General features: G+C 42.9%; 1 long non-coding RNA gene across 1 annotated transcript; it reads right to left on the bottom strand.

The window, feature by feature from the left end:
- Nucleotides 1–6379: 6379 nt before the first annotated feature.
- Nucleotides 6380–11296, bottom strand: LOC140344071 (uncharacterized). Its single transcript, XR_011923479.1, has 3 exons — nucleotides 11011–11296; nucleotides 10287–10565; nucleotides 6380–9024 (listed from the first exon to the last, which is right to left on the bottom strand). It is a non-coding gene; the product is annotated as an uncharacterized lncRNA (long non-coding RNA).
- Nucleotides 11297–12687: the final 1391 nt, after the last annotated feature.

Raw genomic sequence — 12687 nt, 5'->3', positions numbered from 1 at the left:
GTCTCTCTTCTCTAGTCTTGGGGAGCTTTATTATTCAGACCCATTGTGTTCACTGGTTCCAGCTCTGCCCTCTTTGTAAACCTTCTGCAGTGATGATCACACAACCTGGAGCATGAGAAGAAGGTTGTACAGCACAAAATCACAAGAGGTTTAAAATATGCTAAACATGCTATAAATGGTTGCATGAGATTATTCCCTTTTTCTTTTTGGATTTACAAACCTTCTACATCACAGATTTGAAACATAGGTAGCTGAATGAGTGTGTCTCCATCTACTAATTGTATTATTAAGGAACATATCAAAGAGAGGGAATGTTTATATATTTCACCTACCAGCTGCTAACATCTAATCCCCAAACGCAAACTCCTGGGAAAATATTGGATTCTGCTGCCACCTGCTGGAAAACTGCCACAGCAACATATTTCAGGTCTATTATTTCCTTCACATTTTCCTACAAATTTTACGGCACAGTACACAAGTCACTTCACCAATGTTCCTAGTAGTGTCACAAACTATTATTATTACCTCTGACATTATTCTGCAGTGCAACAAATATATATATATATATATATATATATATACATACACACAACACTAAACTAGTTATATCAGTCTCTGAAACAGAAGATACAAGATTTTACGTCCCTCCACAGTCACACATTATTAGAATAATTCAGTAATAAAGCTCTGACATATTCCAAAGTGCAGTAGGCATAACTCTTCACATACGTCTCGCCATCAGAGGAGCTTTCACTCTAATATACTGTCAACATCACAGTCACACTCACACACATTAAAAATGATACATTAATAAATAATAAATCATTTTCTACAGTGCAGTACAGTCACATCAGAATCGGGGTCACCAAAATAGCATAAAAAGGCTACAATAGGACTGTATCAATAATCATAAAAATGATTTCTATAAAAATACATTTTCAAGGACTCCTTACCCACTGCTCCTAAATGGCCAGGTTTGATTTTTATTATTGTTGGTCTTAGCCTTTGAAACATTGTAAATGATTACAAGCACAATCCTCTGCGGGACATTTATTAAACAAAACTGATGTATATTAGGCTGCCTCTCATTTATTAAAATTACCACAGAACCTAAAATCCTGGGAGGAAAACTGACATATATACCACTGAAGATTAGACTTTTATGAAATTTTACTCCAAACTATTGGCTGCTTGTTTGCATATGATATTAAATAAACCCAGAAGGACAACCAAACATTTTTAAGAATGTTCAGGTCAGTCCAAGACTAGGGTAGTGTGGATCCTGTGCCCATGCGCCTCTCTTCCCCCCCCCCCTTTTCCCCCCTTTACATTTAATACTTCCCCCGATACTACCTTTCCTCCATCCCTACCTCTTATCTCCATTTACCTTAGCTTGCCAACCTCCCTTTCCTATCCCTTTCCTTATATCAAAACACAACACCTTTTGGACTTAAAATTGGCTGGCAAGCAGCCGTTTATTTGTATACACAAATAAATAACATAACATTTGCATAAATAACCATAAATACAAATTAACCATAAATAATATTAATTAACCATAAATACCATAAATAACATACATAACAATAATATTAACCTTACAACTGTAAATAGCTATAAATAACTATACATAACTATAAATAACTCCAATTATTAACCTTTTATTAACCCCCCAACATTTACAAAATTAACACCTGAAAGGATTTGCTTCTACATCTGGTTCTACAAATGAATGCACTCTGACTTCTCCTGCATCAGAGAGATAGACGTCTGGAGAGATATCCCAATAACACACACGCACACAGTATGGTTTTAGGAATATACTCTAATGTTTACTTAACCAAGTGGTCTTTTTATACAGATAATTATACAAAAGAAGGTTGGTCTTTAGTTACATATATAATGTTATTTGACACATTGTAAGGAAAACAGGACATACATCGTATCTCAAAGAAAGTACAATTCCTGACATTTGTTTACATTTAAACTACGTAGACTGGAAAAGAAAATACACCTCCCTTAAGATATATGGCTCAAGCTAGATCAGCAATTTTTCCCTTCAATGACCCCAGCTAGATCAGCTATTTTAACCCTTCAATCCCCTCTTAAACTTTAGACTATCCTCTTAGTCTACTTTGTTGAGTTATTTACCCTGGCTGCAGGTCTTGGAAGGTAAAGCCCGCCTCCAGTTGCAATAGTTGCAACCCACCATACCCACCGTTATGGCCCCTAGGCCCACCCTGCCTCAGGGGCCCACCTCAGCCAACTTAAAGGGGCACTCCACCACCCAGGATGCCCCTTCACCACCGAATTACCACAGGGCACTTACCTTCCCCCAGACCCCAACCGCCACAGCGCACAAGGGTGACCCCTCATAATATCTGACCACACAATCAACATCCCCGAAAATTCCACCTGTAACCGCAAAAAGTCTAACCTTATATCCCTGGTCAGCTCTCCAATGCCTCTTTTCCCCAAATCGTTACCTCCTGGATGCACCACTAACACATTGGGCGGCTTATCCAGAGCTGCGTACTTCTTGACCTCAGGCACCACCTGACTCCATAGCATTCCTGGAATCCCAATTCATTGCACCGTGGCTTCAGTCCTGGGCACCCCCATCTGTCTGCTGTCTGCCCTGGCCTCGGCTCTCCGGGCACCCCACCACACATAGGAATGTCCAAGGATCCACACCAAGCCTGGGTCCAAACCTGAAAGTACAAAGCAAACCATGCCAACCCCACAATTCACCGTAACAAGCTTGTCCCCCCCTCCCCCCCACCCGCAGGCCCCTTGTTCACCTTTAAAGCAAATGCGGCCTCACATACACCTTAAAACACTTCGACTCCCATCGACCAATTCTCTTAATCACTGACTCCCCTACTCCCCACCTAGCCGCCTCCGTGGCCGCCCCGATCCTAAAAGAGTGTTAAGAATATTGCTTATTCTGCACTCCTAACCTAGCTAAACCTTGCCGGAACACTGCCACAAACTGAAAACGAGACAAAAACGTCCCATCCTCATACACCAACAGGGGACCCGATCCTTGAGGCCTAGCCTTCAAAAATTCCACTAAGGCCTGTACGGGGCAAACCCCCGAACCCACCAAAGGAAAAACATCCACCCAAAAACCTTTCCCTAACTGATCAGTTTTTCACTTCCTAATCCTCAAACTCACCTTATCCGGACGGAAAACCACATCCTCCACCAAGATCCCCCCGGGTCGATCCTTAGCCGGGCTCACTAGCTCCCCAACCCTCATGGCTCCAAAGAACACCATCACAAAAGCAGCCCTAAACAACAAGAACTTGTACCCCCCAAAACAAAGTGCCTCCAAGTTTCCCACCAAACCCCGCAACAACTCAAAAGTCAATGGCCTCCTACTGTCCCGTACCTTCCTACACCTTCACAATGATCGACTTAGTAACATCCGCCATTCCTCTAAACTTGAAACCAAAAGCCAAACCCGCCAACAATCTGTTTACCACCGACACTGATGCCCCTTCTGTAAATTTCTTAGCCAACAGACACAAAACCCCCCATATTGGCTGCTCCATGGCCTCCCCTCCCAACTGTGACTCCAATGCAAGCCACTCGTTCCACACCGCTTCATACGACTTCCAGGTCCTTTCACTCACCGACCTTCGCACTAACCCTCCAATAATCCCCTCGCAATTTCTCACAGATGTTCCCACAGATGTTCCGGGCACTGATGACCACTGTCCACCCCAACTTGCGAAACCTGTCCCACTGTAAAAGAGCTAAAGGCGTCGGCCACACTATTAGCAACCCCAGGAATATGCCTAGCAAAAATAAACACATTATATTCCATAAACCTAAAGACCAAGTGTCTCAGCAACCTCACTGCAGGCCCCGAGGAGACCGTAAAGCTGTTGATGGCCTGTACCACCCCCAAGTTGTCACAGTAAAACCGAACCTTTTTGTTAGCCAACTCCTTTCCCCACAGTTCCATCGCCAATACAATGGGAAACAACTCAAGCACTATCAAATTCTTCACCAAACCATTCTCCACCAAAACCTGTGGCCAAACCCCTGCACCCCATTTACCCCCAAAGTAAGCCCCAAACCCAACCCCCCCGCCGCATCAGTAAACAACTCCAAATCAACCGCGTCAACCGGCCCCGCTAACCACAACGCTTTTCCATTAAACTGCTCTAAAAACAAATCCCACGCTGCCAAGTCTGCCCGCATCCCCCCATTCAACCGTACAAAATGACCCGGTGCCTTGACTCCCGCTGTAGCAGCCGCTAACCGTTGACAAAAAACCCTGCCTATACGCACCACTCTACATGCAAAGTTCAGCTTTCCTAACAATGACTGCACCTCCCGCAACCTCATTTTGTTTCGCCCTCTAGTGGGCCTCACCTCCAACCTCAGCGCTTTCAACTTGTCCATAGGCAACCTACTCTCCATCGCAACCGTGTCCAGCTCAATGCAAAAAAGGTCAATGCTGTAACAGGCCCCTCCATTTTGTCATCCGCCAATGGAACACCAAACCGCTCGGCCACATGTTGCAAAGTAGCCAACAGTACCCTGCACACCGAGCTGCCAGCCGGCCCTATCAACAGGAAATTATCTAGGTAATGTATGACCGAGTCTATTTCCGCCTTAAATCGAACCACCCATTCCAGAAAAGTACTGAACTGCTCAAACAAAGCACAAGAAATGGAACAACCCATGGGCAGGCACCTATCAACATAGTACTCCCCCTCTCACTTACAGCCCAACAACCGCACGCAATCTGGGTGAACCGGCAAGAGCCTGAAAGCGGCCTCAATATCTGCTTTTGCCAGCAAGGCCCCGGGCCCATACCTCCTCACCCACTTGATCGCTGCGTCAAAGGAAGTGTACGCCACTGCACACACTTCCGGATCAATGCCATCATTCACCGAACCCGCTTTTGGGAACGATAAATGATGGATCATCCTAAACTTCCCTGCCTTTAGGGACCAAACCTAACAGGGAAATAACCAAACCCTCTAACGGCGGGTAAGAAAAGGGGCCACTCATCCTACCCAAACTCACCTCCCTGGCCAACTTGTCCTTCACCACTTCCGGAAATCTCAGCGCCGATTTCAAATTCCGCGGCTCCTTGTCACTGGGTACCCGGAAGCCCACTGAAAACCCCTCCTTCAGGACAATGGCTGCCACCCTATTGGGATATTTATCTAAAAAGGGGAGCATCCTTCCGACCATCACCGGTGTCGCCCCCTTTTCCAACCCCCTCCCCGCCCCTTCCGGAACCCTGCTTGAAGTATCTGGCCACACCCCTTTCTTCTTATTCCCCACCTGCGCCCCCCCCATGGGGTCCCCCTGTTCCTCCCTGAAAGGGCTGCACACCCCCCTGCCGGCCCATCGCCATCAACCTCATCCACAAACCTATGTCCTTATGATCCCACCTTAATGACGGCCTCACAGCCTTTCTTTGGCGAAACTGCTCATCATAGCGCAACCATCAGGCCCCCCTATATTGCCTATATGCCTCCAGCACCGTATCCAAATAACAGAACAGTGCCGCACACTGATCAGGCTGCTTTTCGCTAATTACTCCCACTAAAATACTAAACACCTGAAGCCAATTAAGAAAAGTGCGGGGAATTAGCCTGTGCCTCCTTTGCTCACTGTCATCCTTCCACCCTTCACTCCCAGCCCCTCTCTCCAAATTAAAAGGTTCAAGCAGCAATAAGGAAAATATGTCCACGTATTCCCCTTTTAAAATCTTTTCCCGCACTTCATCCTTCAAGTGAACTCCCAACGGTCCTTCAAAGCACACATAAACTTCACCCCGGGCCGCATCACCAATTAAATCCCTATCGCCTGCCCCCCCACCAGAACTCTGTCTGTGAGGGTGATTCCTCCTTGACTTAGCGCTGCCCTGGGCAGATCTGCGCCTGGCAGCCCGGCCAGGAGGGTCCCTGGAGGGGCTCCCATAATGACGCTGAGTTCTATCAAAGAGTTCTGGACTCAGGCGCACCGGGGGTCTAATCCTCGGAGGCCGTAACCCTTCTAATCTAACTTGTGAGGAACCACCCACTGCGCCCTCCACTGCTTCTGCAACCCTAGCCTGCAGCCAAGCTTCACTATGTGAAGCTGCCACATCCCTAAGCTGACTCATTAATGCGTCAAAAGACTCCATTATTCCTACCTGCTTCCTTCCCCAATTTTCTTGTTGTAAAAACTGTGACGACTTCCCACACAGCCTCCCCTATATCTGTATCCTTACTCCACCCCCCTTTCCCACTTTCCTATCCTTTTCTGCTCCTCCCAACGCATCTTTCAAATCTTTAACTCTTTCTCCACCTTCTCCTCTAACTTCCCCCCCCTTTCTTCCTTCGCTGGGCAGCCCCTTACACTCCTGTCATGAAGGCCCTGCTCTTATTTTGGATAAGAATATGGGCCTTTCTTATGATATGAATATGGGCCTTTCTTAAGTATTATCTTTAAAACAAAATACTTAAATAAAACTTGTACAGTCTATCTGCACTCTATCACTCACGCTCTATCATTAAAAACATGCACACAAAAACACTTGATGGTTCACCTTAAAAACCAGAGGTGTTTCCTGTTATAAGGGGCTGGCAAGACATAATATCCCTTCACAAAATGCGTTATTTAAGAGAATTCATATTATAATACATAGTAAAAGATTTTAATGGGCATTTTGGCACTTCACAACACCACAAAAAACAGACCAGTGCAGTACAATCAGATCCACTGCAACAATTAGGGAATATTACCATGCATTACACACAACTGTGTTAGAATGATAAAGTGTAAACAGGCTCTAAAAGTTCTGCATTCTCTGGATGCAAATTTCCACCAAGTCAGTGACTCAGAAAAAAACAAAGTCAGAGGTTTAGCACGACAGCAAGAAGGTTGGCATTTTCAGAAGCTATGCTATGCTCCTCTTTCATTGGGGCTGATTTATCACGCAAATGCGCATAAACTTGCCACGCGAAAATATGGGCCACTGACTGCGACAGATTACTATTAACCGGGGCCGAGTACTAGTGCAGTCACCTGCCGGCTTACAGCAATGATAAATAAGCAGTGGGGTCGAGAATTCGCCAATTAGGGTGATTAATTTTTAGCTGCGCGATTGAGGTGGATCTGCTAAACTGTCAATTGTGATGTCAAAGCAATCAGTTAGCACACACCTGGTCACTGTTCTGTGCGCATCTACAGTCCATTACAGGTCAGTTTTATTCTTTAGGCTTAGTCTACACAAACTGTTTCTCCAGCGTTTAACCTGAGGCTTTTTAAAGCCCATGTTTGAAGTCCCCATGCATTCCAATGGGCTAATCTACACCAGGACGTTTCCTTCAGGCACGTTTTTGAGCGTTATCTTAAACGTTGCTTGCAATGTTTAAAAGATTAAAACACTGGATAAATGCTGGAAAACGCTTCCATTGAACCCATGGAGGCTTTTTCAAGCGTTTTTAGGCCTTTTATGAAAGCTTCTATTGAAAACAATGGGGGCTTTTATAAACGTTTTTAGCGGGACTTTGGACTCTGGAAGCCCCCTTTAATTAGGAGACTCCCAGATCTCCACCACCCCACCCTGGGGAATGAGTACAGGGGTACATAAAAACCCTTACTTATTCCCTGAAAGGGTTAAAATATATGTAAAAATTAGGTTGAGGCTTTAATGTTAAATTATTTTATTAAATGTGTGTGTGTTTGTGTAACTAAACTTTTTTTTTTACAGGTTATCCCAGTGACAGGATGATTCCCAGGGCTTCAATCCTGACATGAGCACAGCCATGGGACTCCTCCTGACAGTGAGGGATTGCAGGGCACTAGGGGTTTAATGAGGACAAGCCTCTCCATTCACCCCTAGTGCTCTGTGATTGGCTGAGGTTTTACGTTTCTTCATCAGGGCTTCCTATTTCTCAGCCAATCACAGAGCACTAGAGATGAATGGGCACAAGTCTCCCCATTCAAGTCTAGTGCTGAATGGCTGAGAAACGTAAAACCTCAGCCAGTCACAGAGCACTAGGGGTGAATGGAGAGCCTTGCCTTTCCATGAATACCTGAAAGTTAGTTCAAGGGTTCCACCATGTTCACAATATTTAGAAACTATTTTAGAAATAATATATTAGCAAAAAATATTAAATATATACAATATAGGTAACAGCTTTGTACACAGCAGTCACTGATTTCTTCCTAATGTTATTTATTCTGACAATATGTTGTTGAGGACCTATGCAAAGGGACTTTGAGGTGTATGACTGCAACTACTTAGCAACATAATAGGTGTCTTTCTGATTTACCTACTGTTACTGTTAGTTGTATTACAGTAATTACATTATACATTACCTATTAACCAGCCCTCAGGCATTTCTCCCGAGATGAATTTTCGGTAGAGGGCTGTCTGACGTAGGATATAGGCATCATGGCATGAACCTGGGAAACCTGTGCGTACACTCGTGATTATTCTGTAGGCATCACAGACTACTTGTTCATTCAGCGAATGATATTGCCTATGGTTTTGAAATGAGATTTCCTGTTGTTTAGAGGCTCGAATTGCCACATGGGTGCACTCAATGGCCCCAAAAATTTTAGGAAATCCTGCTCGCCTGCAGAAATCCACCTTTGCATTCCTCCACTCCTGAGCTGTGTGAGGGAAATGAATATATAGTGGGACACTGTCCACAATGGCATTTATGACCTGCAAAAACATCCTGGATACTGTAGGCTGGCTCAGGCCACAAACTTAGGCCGAGGTTGTTTAGAAGGATCCCATGCCTAATATATAGAGTGGCCAGGAGTATGGTCAATCCTGGCACAGCCTGGCTTCTTCTTGTTTTTGGTGCAATTTTAGCTTCCAGGAGATTGTACAGGTTCTGGATGACATGACGGGACGGGTGGAATCGGACATTAACATCATGGTCCCGAATGTCATCCATTTGTTTCGCTGTCCAAAAAGCCGTGGTTCCTGGACCTGTACAACAGTTGAAGGCGGCTCCTCAGCTTCCTGGTCAGATATAGTAGCATTCTCACCTGCAGCAACAAACATTGTTTCAGTTGTGGCCACCACGGCACCAGCCAAAACTACAATGTCCTCCATAATCCTAAACGCCACAAAACCTGAATGCCTAGGCGCATATATATAACACGTCCACATGCGTACCCTCGGCCGTGCATAAATGTACGTATACACGTGCGCGTTCGCAAATTCACCATTTTACTTTATTCCTCAAAAATGTGTTTTTTGTGCTGTCCCATAGCTGTTTTTCTTTTTTACCTAATTCCCATTAGGTATCCTTGAGGACTGGTTACTGGATGTGATCTGTAAGATGACTATTGGTTGATGCACCCCCCCCCCGACTGGCATTGGTTACTGTAACTTCAGGAATTTTCTAGGCCTACTAGCTAAGTTGATATGGGAAGCTGGAGGTAAAGCCAGGCGGGGTCATCTAATTTTTAGGTGTCAACAAAAAGTCTGGATGGGCCATCACCCCAACCTATCTGTCCAGTAATTCATCCAACTCCTGCAGACTCAGGCTTCATTATAATGGGAACTGAATCTGTTTGTCTAATGTCCTGTTTCATTGGAACTCATTGGAAACCCTAGGTGGTCTGACAAAAAGAAACAGATCCCAAATTTCCCAAGACATATACATTATATATATATACAAATATAGTTATTGGTATGTAACAAATATGGCACACCTCATTTTTTTGACACTTGCCTCAAACAGATTATTGTGCTTGCTAATTGGCCAACTACATTTCTGTTGTTTAAACTGACATACTAGGGTTCAGCTGTCAATTGTATGCAAAATGTATTGTAGAATGATGTTACAATTACATTTAGTTTGAAGACGACATATCTAACAAGCACAACTACGTTACTTTTAAGGTCACAGGATGTTGTAAGAGATGACCATAGAAGAATGCAGGAATGGTGGCAACTCTTCCAAGCTTATAAACAGGTTGGTATAGAAGAGCATGTTATATATTTTGCTGTGCAAACAACCATTGTGTAAAAACTACTTTTTTGTGTTTTTGTTTTGTGAAGGAGAATCAAGAATGTGAAGGAGAAAGCCTGCAAAGATGTTTTTGAATGTGTGACTTTTTTTTTATTTGTTTCAAACAAAAACACACAACAAAATCTCGCTTAGAGTTTTTTTTAAATACTCTTTTTAAACAAAAATAAATTTATAAATATTATTATTGAAACTAGGAAACAAAACATATTTACTTACTTTTTTTTAAAACATATTTACTGGTTTCTTTTTCTAACAAGTTTTTTGGCTTACCTGGTCATACCCAGAGGAGGGGCCATCCCCAGCTGACGCTCTGTGGCGGACATCCTCCTGTGTATTCAGTACAGGCTATCCTGTAGACTTCTTGGTGGGTGAAGAAAAAATATAGAATATATTAACCGGGAGAGTTTGGTAAAAACATTTAGGAAAAGTACTGTCCTTGGAAAAAACAAACAAATTAAACTAGAAACTTATCAGCAGGATGTCTGCCATATGGCGGGGGTGGGTATGGGACCTCCTTAGGGCTGGCTGCCTCCTTGGAGCTGGAACTGGCTGCATATGTGGAAGGAGAGAGAAAAAAAATGAGAGAGGTAAGTACAAAGCGAATGTAATAGTATAATATGCAGCTAGTTCTTAAATTGTAAAGTGCTAAAGAATGCAAGATATGTTATCTAGTTTCATCAAGTTATGATGAAAGTTAGTTGCTGTTTACACTGAGCAAAAAAAGAAAGAAAGATGCTTCCTGGGGCCAAGCTAGTTATGGCAGTGGAACTAAAGTGATGCAGTTTGTTGGCAATGAAGGTTGTGGGTTTTCAGAAAGGACAAACTTGGCTAAGTGACATTTAACCTTTGGCTTCTGTTAAAAGCTGCCTAGACATGAAGCTAGTGATACACTCCTAATGATACTTGATGGAGCTAGGCCTAACAAACTTTATCCTAGTTTATCTTCATGGTCCTAAAGGAATGTTTACAATATAGAAAATATATAAATACTTACATTCAGATGAGGAACTTGTGTCCTCCGGAGAAGGTAAATGGTAAGGGAGCTCCAATAGCTGTAGATTAAAAATAAACATGTCAAAAAAATTGGATAAAACATTTGCCAGTAAGGTATACCTAATAAACTCATGTATGTTTTTCCTAATGCTAGCCAACAACCTAGAAAGAACCCTCATTTGACGCATGATTAATGACTGGAAGCTACATTAATTCATGCTTAATCTTTGTATTTTTAACTAAAAATGGTGAAAGTAGTGTGTGAATGTGTGTGCTGCCTCTAGCAGTGTATTTCTATGCAATTTTTGCAGTTTGTGTTATATGTATGCTTTATGTTTAGTGTATTGTTCTACTGCCATCTTGTGGTCTATGTTTTATTGCACCTATTTTTCTGTATGCATCCGCCGTTTTTATGATGTCACTTCCTTCTTTTTCATTGTATGATTCTCCATGATTGTTACTAGTCACATATGCTGAGGCTAGGTAAGGAATATTCCTTTTGACCTGCAAATACCTGAACATCTGTGAATACTTGTTCATCTGTACATGCACAATAAAGACTCGTGGATTCAAGGTGTTTGGTGAGTTCAAGCCATCTGAGGTAGATTACCAGCAGTGGTTGTCTCTGTTTCGTTCAGGCCAGGCATGGCATAAAGGGTATCAGGAGTGGATCAACTACTATTTCAACAATTGGGAGTCAGAATAATATGATTTAAACATTTTTAACAAAAGCTGATTCTAAGGTTAGCTTACAGGCAATGTCCTCAGCCTTGGCCGCCTCCACTCCCTTGTCTGAGGACTCAGGCTGCTGATGTTGGGCAGCGGGCTCCACCTTAGGCGCAGGCGACTCCTCCTCCACATCTTGGGGCACCGCCAACCGCCTGGCGTCGTGATGGAGAGTTGGTTTAAAAAAGAAAAAAAACAGCCAAAATAATAAAGGAAATAAAATCAAGGAAGTGATAAACAGTTCTAAAGCCAGACAATACTACCTTCCCCATCCAAAAAACATTCTAAAACAACATCCCTTAACAAGAGGAGAAGACAAAATGCAATACTTACCAGAGAAGATGCGGTCCCCCACTTCGCAGAGAAAATCTGGCCTCCTCCACGTCAGGTCTCTCCAAATGTGTTGCAATTGGCTAACACTTGGACGAGTACTTGCAGGGGTCCACAGCCTGTCTGACGACCTCTCCACAATCCGCTGCTTGGAGCAGATCAACAGCTGCTGATTGTACTGCCAGGGAACCATTGTTTAAAAAAAAAAAAAAAAAAAAAATATATATATATATATATATATATATATATATATATACTTTGATTTTCAAACAAACACCTTCTAAACACTAAAAAATATGTAACAGATTGATTTTCAGGTGTAATATGACATAAATTGTTTGCAATTGTGAACTTTTAATAATGTGTGTATATACAGACAAACATTAGTATAGATATGTATGTGTATACTTTTTTATTTAGAATCTTCATGATTCCACCCCACTAAGCTAAATCATAGCTAGATCATTGGAAAAACAAGAATTTATCTGCTAGATGTAAACTTTATTCATCCTGTTTCAGTTTGAGTGAAGCAGAAGTGCTGGACATATATACAATATACATATGGGAAAAATACTGGCACTGTTGCATTATGTCCCAAAATGCAGCACTTGTTTATTTATTT

The sequence above is a fragment of the Pyxicephalus adspersus genome, chromosome Z (assembly GCF_032062135.1).
Source record: "Pyxicephalus adspersus chromosome Z, UCB_Pads_2.0, whole genome shotgun sequence".
In the NCBI taxonomy this organism is placed as follows: domain Eukaryota; kingdom Metazoa; phylum Chordata; class Amphibia; order Anura; family Pyxicephalidae; genus Pyxicephalus; species Pyxicephalus adspersus.
The sequence above is the reverse complement of the archived record's forward strand: the minus strand, read 5'-3'. Positions and strand labels throughout refer to the sequence as shown.